Raw genomic sequence first — 14,269 nt, forward strand, 5'->3', positions numbered from 1 at the left:
GATATATCTTTGTTGTATGTTAACTCTGGAACTATGTTACCTTACTTAATTTTACCGCTGCCACGCTGGAGCTGCAGCGTGTGTGACACATCCATATGGAAGGTGTGTGGAGGTAAGGAGGGGGGTGCATATTTTAGTATATTCATGGTACATATGCAGGGTGTCTGTTTTAACTTAGAGACAACTAAATATTTCGGAAACGACGCATGGAATGAAAAAAATGTCCCAGGTGAAAAGATAACATTAGTGCAAGAGACATGCACTATGTGATCAAAAGTATCCAGACAATCCCAAAAACATACGTTTTTCAAATTAGGTGCGTTTTGCTGCCACCTACTGCCAGGATCTCCGTATCAGCGTCCTCAGTAGTCATTAGACATCGTGAGAGAGCAGAATGGGGCACTCCGCGGGACTCACGGACTTCGAACGTGGTCAGGTGATTGGGTTTCACTTGTGTCATAACTCTGTACGCGAGATTTCCACGCTCCCAAACATTCCTAGGTCCACTGTTTCCGATATCATAGTGAAGTAGAAACGTGAAGGGATACATGCAGCACAAAAGCGTACAGGCCGACGTCGTGTGTTGACTGACAGAGACCACTGACAGTTGAAGACAGTCGTAATGTGTACTAGGCAGACGTCTGTCTAAACCCTCACACAGGAATTCCAGACTGCATCGGGATCCATTGCAAGTACTGTGACAATTAGGCAGGAGTTGAGAAAACTTGGATTTCATGGTCGAGCGGATGCTCATAAGTCACACATCACGCCGGTAAATGCCAAACTACACCTCGCTTAGTGGAGGGAGTGTAAACATTGGACGACTGAAGAATGGAAATACGTAGTGTGGAGTGACAAATCACGGTCAACAATGTGGCGATCCGATGGCAAGGTGTAGGTATGGCGAATGCCAGGTGAACGTCATCTACCAGAGTGTGTTGTGCCAACAGTAAAATTCGGAGGCGGTGGTGTTATGGTGTGGTTGCGTTTTTCATGGAGTGGGCTTGCACCCCTTGTTGTTTTGCGTGGCACTATCACAGCAAAGGCCTACACTGATGTTTTAAGCGCCTTCTTGCTTCCCACTGCTGAAGAGCAATTCGGGGATGGGGATTGCACCTTTCAACACGATCGAGCACCTGTTCATAATACACGGCCTGTGGTGAAGTGGCTACACGACAATAACATCCCTGTAAAGGACTGGCCTGCACAGAGTCCTGACCTAAATCCCATAGAATACCTTTGCTTGTTTTGGAACGCGGACTTCGTGCCAGGCCTCACCGACCGACATCGATAGGTCTCCTGCCATTCCCCAAAAACCTTCCAGCACCTGACTGAAGGTATGCCTGCAAGAGTGGAAGCTGTCATCAAGGGTAAGGGTGGGCCAACACCGTACCGAATTCCAGCATTACCGATGGAGGGCGCTACGTCAAATTTGTATTTTCAAATGGGAACCCCCGGTTTTTATTACATATTCAAATTCTACGCCAAAACGTATGTACGGTTTATGGAACTCTTGTTTCGCATTTGTGGTAAATGGCACTGTAATGTAAAAATATAGCAGGCATACCATTTTTGCAATTACGAACCGACGCATTTGATTCTACATTTCGTTTAATATTTGTGAATGGTTGATATTTGTATTCGATAGTTACTTTAGGTTTGCAAATGTGATTGTAGAGTACTGGTAAAATGATGTGTGTGTGTGTGTGTGTGTGTGTGTGTGTGTGTGTGTGTGTGTGTGTGTGTGTGTGTGGTGTCTGGTTTTTGGTCACGCACGGAAGAATAGACACCCAGCAGAAAATGCAGCTGTGATACGTATTAAGTAAATTGAGGAAGGATGGGAGAGAAAGGAAGGAAACCGAAGGAACTGTTGATGTCAGCGGCGATGAGTGAAAATGTGTGGTGCATGGGGATTCGAACCTGAGATCTTCTACTTACTAGGTAGCTTTTACTGTAATTGCATGGACTAGCTGAGGATATCTCCCAGCTGAAACACATTCCCAAGCAAAACCACCTATTTACAGTTCCCATCCATGACCTCTATCCTCGTTAATTTGAAATTCTCGTTGAGGTTTGAACGGTACGTCTGGAAGGACAGACATGAATAATTTGTACAACTGCTTCACCTTGATGGGCAATGTATGCGCCACCTTCAGTGTGGTTGTATAATCGTATTCGATCTCCTGAGGGAATCTCAAAGTAGTTAGCATGGAGAAGATGGATGGGGACTGTGGATAGGTGGCACGCCAGGTGTGAATGTGGGTCAGTAGGGAGGCGTGACCAGGTAGTCCGCGAAAAGGGCGATGAACACTGTGCCCGGATGGCGCAGTGGTTAGTGCAATTGCTTAATAAGCAACAGATCCCAGATTAGAATCCTGGTCCGTCCCACATTTTCACTCGTTGGCGCTGATTCCACTTCAGTCCCGATGCAGGTGACATCAACAGTTCCTTCCTTTTCCTTTCCTTTCTCCCCCACCACCTTCAATTTACATAATAAATTATATGGCTAGATGTTGACATAACTGGCAAATAAGCTACTTGTACGGCAACGTAGTTTTCTGTTCCCTAACGGGGTTTGTTGTGATGAGTCGCCAGACCATTGTAATGCTTGATTTTGGTGGTCGCCCTCGAACTCAGCTATTTGGGTCTGTGTTTCCACACAACCAACGTAACTCGAAGACTGGGTACTACGGGGCTACCAGCGGAATACAAACCACAATCTTTGTAAGAAGGTTAAATGTCCATGAAGCAATACAGACAGACGCAGCTGCCAGGGACATTCACCGAAATCAAGCATCCCAATAGTGAGAGGCAAGAGGACCCACCGAACTAAACCATGTCGATAGGAACAGAAAATTGTTACCTGAATGTCGTTATTCCAGGATAAGGTTGGGTTGGGTTGTTTTGGGGAAGGACAACAGACAGCGAGGTCATCGGTCTCATCGGATTAGGAAAGGAAGTCGGCCGTGCCCTTTCGAAGGAACCATCCCGGCATTTACTTGGAGCGATTTAGGGCAATCACGGAAAACCTAAATCAGGATGTCCTGACACGGGATTGAACCGTCATCCACCCGAATGCGAGTCCAGTGTGCTAGCCACAGCGCCACCTCCAGGATAAGGCTATCAGTAGTTTCTAACCAGACATTGAAACTGATAACCATATTGTACCGTACAATCAAATTTGCAGCACTAAACAAATATCAACCGTTAGAACAAAAGGCTTTACATTTACATCATAAATGAAATGAAGAATCAAACGCGTCGGTTCTTACTTGCAAAATCAAGGACAAAAGTGCCTATTTGCTTCTGTCTCGGGTTTCTCGGCCGACGTTCGTCAGATGATTTTACTGACGTTTCGCCAGCACAAAAGGCTGGCATTTTCAACGCTTCACCCTCCATTGCCGGTAGTGAACTGGAGCTGAGCTCCGGCCGCAGACTATATGTGCCTGGCGCGCCAACGTCCGAGGGCTTCTCCTAGGTCATTTCCGGTGCGGTCCTCCTCTTGCTACCTGCGATGGTCGTTCGCTGCAGTACGGGAAGCCAGGATCCGTTTGCAATGCAGTTTGGGGCAGGTGGAGAAATCGGCCGTGGCAGAGCACGCGCTGAGTCCAACCATGTAATTAAATTCGTCGACACGGAAGTTCTGGCTGTAGAGAAGCACTATCACAACCGCTTCTTTAGAGAAGTTGTAGAAATACTCAAACATGGGAACAGCTTCAACAAGAAAGAGGAAAGCCTTAAGGGAAACGGATGCTGGCTTCCTGTACTGCAGCGAACGACCGTCGCAGGTAGCAAGAGGAGAACCGCACCGGAAATGACCTCGGAGAAGCCCTCGGACGTTGGCGCGCCAGGCACATATAGTCTGCGGCCGCGAGCTCGACTCCAGTTCACCACTGGCAATGGATGGTGAAGCCTTGACAATGCCAGCCACTCCTGCTGGCGAAACGTCAGTAAAATGATCAGACGAAGCAAATAGGCAGTTTGTCAACAAGTGGCCACGAAAGCCTTAACAATCCTGTAAAATCAAGGGCGCTTGATATTTATCGTTTACAGCGCCATACACCACGATCGGAATCAATGGTTTGGTTAACCGTACGTATTTTTTTAGTATACTACGCGAATATGCACCAAAAATGTGGGGAGCGGTCCCATTTGAAAATACAGACCTTGCCCACCCAGGAGGTGTGATTAGGAGGTGGCCAGTTGTAGAATAGACAGATGCCCCGTCTAGTGATATTGAATTTTAACTGAGAAGATTTTTTTCATGCGATGCGTCGTTTTCGAGACAGCCTACTTGGTTGTCTCAAATTAAAACAAACTCCTTATATAATCCCATTAAAAATAGCAAGAGTCCGAAACGTGAAGACCTACAGTGGCACTCTGCCTATGCCTCTGTCATTCGCCACGGCTGTCGGGCCTCAGGCAGTTCCCGCGTGCAGCGCCACCACTTCACGCAGCTCCAACGCCGTCTGGAATGCCTGTCACGCAAGCTCTCTCGTCCCCCAACCATGCCACACACAGCTCGAAGGCCGCAGGCATCTACACGACAACGCTTCATCACCATGCACCGTGGTTTCGACTCCTGTATCTCCCACCCCTTCCCCTCCCACCCGTCGTCTGTAGACGTGGGCTCAAGGGTTCTATTGTATCTGGGCCGAAATAAATAAATCAATTAACACCAAGCTAAGTGTAACTGTATTTGTCCTTCCCTACCTGTTAGATAACCCTGCATCCCTGTGTGTGAACGTGTCTGTCATTTCTCCCTTATTTGCTCTCTAGCAGTGATTTCTTTAGACGGAAAATTTAAAGTAGCTACTGGTTTGGAGTCTTAGGCTTAAGTCCCCCTGTAAATGGCTGAATACCTTCACAGGTCAAAGGAACGCAAGAGCATACCTTTTCCAATAAGACAATGCCTCGTAAAGCATCGTGCTGATCAGGTGCTTCAGGTTGCCCGAGCAGTTACTTCAGAGACATTTCTAACTCCATATGTACTACTGGCCATTAAAATCGCTACACCACGAAGATGACGTGCTACAGATGGGAAATTTAACCGGCAGGAAGAAGACGCTGTGATATGCAAATGATTAGCTTTTCAGAGCATTCGCACAAGGTTGGCGCCGGTGGCGACACCTACAACGTGCTGACATGAGGAAGGTTTCCAATCGATTTCTCATACACAAACAGCAGTTGACCGGCGTTGCCTGGTGAAACGTTGTTGTGATGCCTCGTGTAAGGAGGAGAAAAGCGTACCATCAGGTTTCCCACGTTGATAAACATCGGATTGTAGCCTACCGCGATTGTGGTTTATCGTATCGCGACATTGCTGCTCGCGCTGGTCGAGATCCAATGACTGTCAGCAGAATATGGAATCGGTAGGTTCAGGAGGCTAATACGGAACGCCGTGCTGGATCCCAACGGCCTCGTATCGCTAGCAGTCGAGATGACAGGCATCTTATCCGCATGGCTGTAACGGATCGTGCAGCCACGTCTCGATTGCTGAGTCAACAGATGGGGACGTTTACAAGACAACAACCATCTGCACGAACAGCTCGTCGACGTTTGCAGCAGCATGGACTATCAGCTCGGAGACCACGGCTGCGGGTACCTTTGACGCTGCATCACAGACAGGAGCGCCTGCGACGGTGTACTCAACGACGAACCTGGGTGCACGAATGGCAAAACGTCATTTTTTCGGATGAATCCAGGTTATGTTTACAGCATCATGATGGTCGCATCCGTGTTTGGCGACATCGCGGTTAACGCACATTGGAAGCGTGTATTCGTCATCGCCATACTGGCATATCACCGGCGTCATGGTATGGAGTGCCATTGGTTACACGTCTCTGTCACCTCTTGTTCGCATTGATGGCACTTTGAACAGTGGACGTTACATTTCAGATGTGTTACGACCAGTGGCTCTACCCTTCATTCGATCCTCCCGAAACCCCACATTTCAGCAGGATAATGCACGACCGCATGTTGCATGTCTTGAAGGAGCCTTTCTGGATACAGAAAATGTTCGACTGCTGCCCTGGCCTGCACATTCTCCAGATCTCTCACCAATTGAAAACGTCTGGTCAATGGTGGCCGAGCAACTGGCTCGTCACAATACGCCAGTCACTACTCTTGATGAACTGTGGTATCGTGTTGAAGCTGCATGGGCAGCTGTACCTGTACACGCCATCCAAGCTGCGTTTGACTCAATGCCCAGGCGTATTAAGGCCGTTATTAGGGCCAGAGGTGGTTGTTCTGGGTACTATTTTCTCAGGATTTATGCACCCAAATTGCGTGAAAATGTAATCACATGTCAGTTCTAGTATAATGTATCTGTCCAATGATTGCCCGTTTATCATCTGCATTTCTGCTTGGTGTAGCAATTTTAATGGCCAGTAGTGTACTTTGTACCTAATGTGATTTCGCAAAAGATTAGTTTTCCTTGAAGTCTGTAGGGTTTTTGCAGATTAAACCATGTTTCTCTGGTTTTGATTCAACATTCATCACGCCCCCAGTGCTTTTAGCTAATGTGGTAGAATTCTACGGCCATTTTGTCAGAGACCTTTAATATGTCTATGAATAGTACTTCTCGATTAATGTCTCCTGCAGAACACACCAATAAATTCTATTAGGGATGATTAAATAATTCTGAAATCAAACTGGTTTGAACTGGATACATGTATGCTTTTAAGGCTTCGATTGCAGTCGTATAATGTGAGACGTCCGGTTATATAGCATATGATGCATTTGCGGCGCTGAGAACAATACTGCGAGAGTACAATGGAAAGCAATGTACAGGAGCTTCAGATGCTTTACACACTTTATATTTCTGATGCAGTGTAATTTCTCGACGCAAATATTGGATCGGCAGCATCCTACGGTCTAATAATTTGTGGAGTTTACTCAATATACAAACTGAGCGTAATGCAATTTTAATTGCGTTAATCAGTGGTGAAAGTAGCTTGTATTAATCTAATACATAATGATATGATTTTTTTTTTCGTGCCATTCTCATTCTCATAAAACTCAAGGAACTCCATAGTTCGGATCTAATAAGAGACAACAAGAACAACCTTCTGAAGAGATTAGCATGCTCTGGCGTCTTCATAATGACATTAGTTGAGGAAAATGATAATTTAAACATTTGATGTTATTGAAAATTTGTCTTCCTTATCTCTTGTGTTTTTAGTATTAGATGGGGAGGTATCTTTCAAATGTAAATCTCACATTTACCTGTGTACGACGAGCATACAAAAAACGTACAACTCCCTCACATACAATTTCCCTCAGAACATCTGCCGTAAAATTTTACAACCCAATCTTCGAATCAACTCAGTTTCCTCATCCTGCAAAAAGAATAATATTCATAAAATTACTGAGTTACCAGTCGCATTTATTTTGAACTGCCTGTGTCTCGGTTTCACTTTTTTTAGATATCGTGGGTTCCTTCGCACTAAAATCATGTTTTACCTTCCATTATTACTACAGAACTAACAGAAGTCATCTTTACTGGTACGCAAAACCTGCTTTCGTGCACAGTAATGACGGAAAGCAAGACAAATTTATCAGGTCTGTGTACTTGGTCAGCTCCTACTAAATATTGTAAGCATCACTCATATGTTCACGAGTACATATCTCTTCCATGAGGAATGATGTATTTCCAACGTACGTCCCGTCGGGGACTGTGTGCTCCGTAGAGAGAAGTGTATTAATAACCGTCTAGAAAGAACTGTTGCACGATGCATGACATTAACGTCGCACAAAGCGCTGATATAGCTGTCTAAACTGTGTAGTGTTTTATATACGATTATTTGGCCAAAGGAATACATATTTTCCACTTACCGCAATTTATGAGCTGTAGTAAAATCTATCTGTTCATTTAGGAACGCATAACGGATATTTTTACAAGTGATAGTACATTTGAGCTGCTTAACCTGTAATACACAGTATTAAACTTAGCTTTTACGTGATACCTGCCATCAGGAACAAATTCTGATCGGATTTACAATTTCACTACTAGACAGAGGTCGATGTCAAACTACGCACTTATTTGAACTGAACGCTGAACTTGACTGCATTCATAGCGAAAGCCTTTTGCTTCCAGAGTTCAGAAACTTTTTACATACAACAAAGTGGAAATGTAAACTGCCATCAATAGTCCTAAGGATTGACTGGAATCATATTGAGGCCTTAATCTCTCCGAAACTGTCATGTCTATGCAAATTCATACATATGGTCTCCACAAGACACAGAGACTTGATTTCTAATACCAGTGCATAGTGGAATTGTCCACTGATTCTTCATAGATTACAATGTCAATATCGTTTACAGAAAATGGCTCTGAGCACTATGGGACTCAACTGCTGTGGTCATCAGTCCCCTAGAACTTAGAACTACTTAAACCTAACTAATCTAAGGACATCACACACATCCATGCCCGAGGCAGGATTCGAACCTGCGACCGTAGCAGTCGCACGGTTCCGGACTGCGCGCCTAGAACCGCGAGACCACCGCGGCCGGCATATCGTTTACATCTGCCACTAAATATAGTTCAGAAGAGTAATGACGTAATTTCGTGTAAAGACGATGCACACTGCCGGAAATATATGAATATGAGCTAGAGGCTATTTAACCAAACCAGCTTGTGTGCGTGTCTACATGAAATGGTCGACCATATCCATGCTGCGAGAACATTCAATTTTTTCCTCGTTGCAGGTGCTATAGTACAGCACGACTTCATTGAAATGCACATACCTTTTTAATTTATTACATCGCAACGATGGCATCGTCAATACATCTTGTTGGTGCTCTAAATTTAAAGTGGACCTTTTTTTTTCTTTACTATTAAATACAGTCTTGATCACGATTTGTATTTATTAATGCGACCGGTTTCGACCACTGGTGTGGTCATCTTGATACCTACAAATAGTATACAAAGCTTTAATTAGAGGGCTACATACGTAAAGAAAATACATAAAGTTATAAAGCTGTAAAACGATGAATTACCATTGAGTAGGAACCTCTTTCAGCTGGAGAATCACTACCGGAGAAACCAGTGCACGTCTTACTGACGGCATGATGTCATTACTAACGAATGAGTTATAAGTCGAATAACAATGTAAAATTTCTTAGTTAAAAGAACATTGTGAAGAAATAAAAATAAACACACTCTAAACTTAGCTTATTAATCAGCTATTGTCAATTAAGAAGCGTTAAAAATATTTAAATAAGTGGGACAACTGAACTTCGGTTTGGCAGTACATGGGTTTCCCTCTCAAGGCCTGTTAGTGAACCATTTGGAACCACTGGTTGCCATGGTGAAGTAGGATTCCGTCCCAAAGATGAGGCAGCAAGCTTCTTTCCACTGCAGTAGTTGTAAAGTCGATAGGCGAACTAGTGGTTGCCATGGTGAGGAAAAACGCCTGTGCAAAGATGTGACAGCAGGCTTCTTTCTAACGAAGTTGTTGCAAAAGTGGAATGGCGAAGACTGTCACGTCAGACGATGTATTATTGTGCAGCAACATGTCTTTAATGAAACGATTTTCAATGAGTAGGCTGCAGTAATCTTTAGCTGACATGTACACTACATGCTGCACAAATACGATACGAAGTAGTTGTCCATATTTATGAAATATTGTCTATGAAGTTCGTATGTAGATTGCATTTTTTTACTACATGTGACAATTTTTAAAAGGCATTGGTATTCCTTAAGTTGTATCCCAGTCTTATAAACAAATAAAAATAATAAAAAATGGAAGGAATTTAAAATTATAATACTATGAGCCGTAAAAAAAGGATGTGAACAGCAATATGCAGGCTGAAAGCATATAAGTAAACATTCTAAAACAGATAGTCAGTCATAAAATAATGTTTGGTAAAATAAGATTACAAAGTAAACATAAAATATTTTTTAAAGTCTTAATAATTAAAAAAAAACAAAGGACAGAAGAGTGAGAAATTATTAAGACTTACATATCCATGTAATCAGTAGCCTGAACCAACTTCTTCTTTATAATGAATCAAGTCCTACTAACGAAGGATCTATCTACGAACATCAACAAAGTTTTGACTTACAATTTTAGTGAAAACCGACAACAGACTATGTACAAAACGCTCTGCAGTAATGATCTGTGTGTGCAGCTATTATCACTGGGAAATCAGAACAGCAGTTCCTAAAGTCTGAGCAGTACTTTCATATATGCGTTCAACAACATGATTGCTACGTGGTTAGATGGATCAGTGTATATTTGTTGACTAGCTTAGCGCCCACTGCCTTGCTCGCGCAGACTGCACAGTTTTTTTCTGTGTTCTTGCTTTTCTTTAATGGAATTTGTATGTCGTTAATCCCATTGCTCATGCGTAAATCTACAAACAATAAAAGATTTAGTGCTCCGTTTTTACATGCTGCATTCTTTGCATAGTTAAAGTATTCCAATGGGTTTGATTTCATTTCGTACAGAGAGCTGAAAGAACAAAAAGAGACAAATCAGATTAGCGGTTCTATAGTTATTAGCGCCAGTTTTACAGTTGGTACTGAACTCTCTAAAACGGATATTCCTGGACATGGAATTGCATTTAAGCGTTTCATCAGTTGCGGTTAGTTTGCGTGGTACTCAGAAACAAAAATACTTTTACAAACATATATTAGGCCGTTTCTTTTTCTATGCAATTCTAGGAAAGCTGGTTTATTGTGGTCACTGTTAAATACTTTCACCGATTTAGTTCACAAACTGCAACACGTTCTAATTTTTCTCACGTTAATTAAGGCCATAAGGAGCACTGTCTTTTGCGAATGTGCTTCTGATGAAAAAGCGATTCTGCAAGCTGGAGCCGGAGGTCTTTATTATTCCTGCCTTTTGTTATAGTGGTATTCCCATAGATACTTGCATCCCATAACACACATTTCTTTATTTATAACCGAGAAGTAAAACACTGATTTTCGTAGCTTCAGGGATAAATGTTATATAGAACAGTTTTGATGGCACAAAGACACTTTTGTTCTTAACTGCTGACCGGTTTTGACCCTATAGGGACCACCTTCGGACCATACTCCAGTGATGACATGTGGAAACAACGGCACAGAGCAGGAACTGTGGATACCATCCACTGATGTCTAGACCAGAGGGTGGTTATTCACATTATGTAGATGAGTGATATATGGACCAGCGTCACTGCTTTATGGATTTCAAGAGCTAATAAAAGACAGAGACTACGAAAAAATGAATAGTGGGTATACTGCAGTATGTAATGGATCATTTAACTGTCTGTAACTACAGATTGTCATTATTTATCATTTGGTTTTGAAGCTGCAACATTTTGCTGACGAAATTAGAGCTTCCGGTTTGCTTATTCTTAATATATATATATATATATATATATATATATATATATATATATATATATATATATATATATATATATATAATTACAGATGAAAAGCTACCAGTATACAGTAAACATATACACACACACACACACACACACACACACACACACACATATATATATATATATATATATATATATATATTATATTTAATTAATTTTTTGTACATTGTTTGGTTGTGTAGAACCATGTTTACTTTACTGTATACTGGTAGCTTTTCATCTGTAATTAAATGATGTTAGTGTAGGTTTGGCTGGTAGATTAAAAATCGCTTTATCGAAGCGTATTTTTTGTTTCAAAATATTTCGTGATAATATTCTGTGGTCACTTACAGCTACGCAAAAGTTGTTCTTAAGAACTAAGTTCATTAAAATAACTATTACTAAATTGTTACCAAATGAGTAACTTCTAGGTGAAATCATAATTTTGCACAAATGCATCATATGAAGACCAAACTGTCACTTTTTATTAGTTATTGTCGACAATAACTTACAGCGAAATTATAGACTATCCACTAATGGAAAAGAATTCTAAGATAATCGCTATACACAGTACCCGGCAAAATAGTGAAACACAAAGGAGACATGGTCAGATGTCAAACTAACACACACCATGAGCAGATAAGAGATTAGAGTTGCAATTCTTTATGACAGGTACAATGGCGACCTGAGTGCATTATTGTTGTTTGTGAACAATTTTGCTACTGCGTCTAGTATGGTTTACAGATGGCGATGGCAGTGTCAGATGACTGTGAAGGGCTCGGAGAGGCAGCTGTATCAGCAGTGACAGAGTCTGAAAATTGCCTCATTGAGGGTCTGCATTTGGCCAGCTGGCCGAATCGTGAAATATCCAAATCTGTGGGGCATCCGTATGTGACAGTGACTCGTTGTTGGACTTTATTGGAGCGTGATGGCTGGCATACACGTCGTCTAAGTTCTAGCCGACAATGCCTGACTAGCACAAGGGTGGTTATTCCTGTGGCCATTCAGCTCCTCACTTCTGTTCCCAATAGAACATGAGAAGAGCTAGGACGTCAGCTGTGTCCCGGGACCACTATCCAGGATATCAAGAGCCAGCGACCGTAGTTGAGTGCCATCTTTCTCCAGGAAAGTAATCTCATGTCTGTATGGCACCCGTCCCAGCCGAGTCAGAGTATGTATCCAGGTTGGTGAATGTACAAAGTCATATTGATAAGTGGGATCTTACTGTCATTCTCTTTGTAAATTTGACTCGATTTTGTAATAACTGAAACGAAGTCACATACCCTCTCTAACTGAGAAGTTCCATTGAGTATCTTCCTGTCCTTCTGCAAGCTTCACTTTTATGTCAGGCAGTTGATATTCTTCTGTTAATGTTATGCTTCAGTGGAAAACATAGATCCCACAATACAACTGCAATATTTCACGATTGGTACACTAAAAACCAACTGGCGAGATCGTGATAGTTTTAGTAGGCCTACCCTTCGTAAGCATCAAGCTGTGTTAGCTTGTACCAATAAACTTGGACCCTTTAGTTTGAAACCGGACAGGTCATCCGGAGTACCATGGAGGAAATATGGTAGGCGTAATGCCTTTAAATTTGTTACTTATTCCAAACCAGAATGTAGCGCAGAAATTGGAAAGGTCAAGTCATGGGTAGATTTAGAAAACCAGTGTAAATGTAAGAATAAGTTATTTCAAGGCATTAATCCATTTTATATTGGTGTAGAAATTGCAGGAGACGAACCTGCTAAGAATGATGTCGTTCAATCTGAAGTGAAATATGTAACATATATTGTACGTAATAGAGTGTATATGACGTTTTGTAAACGGAAGGGAACGGTCACGTTCTATATAAAGCTTATTGTTAATGCATTTTTCCTACTTTTACATTTCTGTACATCGAACACACCATCTATAGAAACAAACATAAATTCTATACCGGACCGTACTTCGACCAACAATTTACTCTCAGCTAATTTCAAATATGCATGTATGTGCGTCCTGTTACCTTTCGCGAAGAGTTCTTCTGCAACACAATATTCCAAAATGTTCCAAATAGACAAGACAGTGTCGATAAAGTGCTGTTTACCACCAACAGAACCTGAGTCTACTGTAACTAGATAGACGCCGCCACGTCTTTTATACCTGCAGGGAAGGCACATGGTCCATAACTGTGCAAGAGCTACAGCTTTAGTCTCACTTGTTGCCATGTCTAGAGCAGAGCTGATGTTCATACACTTCAATGACCACATGTTTTGGTGCTTTTCGGATGGCCAGATGGTTTCACTGACCATTTCAGTTGAGTACGGGAGTTACAGTACAAACTAGCTAACAAAACTTAAGCTCCATCCTTGTGACTTACGTTATTTGTGTATTTATGGACGGAAACCTGTTGTCTCATATTCCTCTGATCTCAGAAAATTTTCGAGTACTGCAGACAGTGTAACAAAAGCAAAAATAACTCGCACTCTCAGCACAGTTCAGTATGGTGTACTGTGTCTCCAGCTGTGAACGGGACTGCGTGGTTTATGAGCGCTGGACAGTGTGCCAACATGTTTCGAAGGTTTATTTGCAACTGAGCGTCAGAGCAAATTGCCACTTTAAGAACAGAAGGATGGCAGCACTGCATGTTGCCCAACGATTTGGCGTACACCACAGCGTCGTCATTCGAATATTCAACCACTATCGTGAGACACACAATACTCTGAAGATCTGCCTCATAATGGTCGCCCAAGGTCAATAACAATAGCTGATATCTATTACCAATAGACTATGGCTGCTACATATGCTTATCAATGAAATACAAGGGTTGAATTAAAAGCAATGGCAACAATGCCGCAACATGTAGCACTTTCACGCCCGCTGTTTGTAGGTGATAGCAGAGGATCAGTTGAAGTAGTGCAGTGTG

The sequence above is a fragment of the Schistocerca piceifrons genome, chromosome 6, assembly GCF_021461385.2.
Source record: "Schistocerca piceifrons isolate TAMUIC-IGC-003096 chromosome 6, iqSchPice1.1, whole genome shotgun sequence".
Lineage (NCBI taxonomy): Eukaryota > Metazoa > Arthropoda > Insecta > Orthoptera > Acrididae > Schistocerca > Schistocerca piceifrons.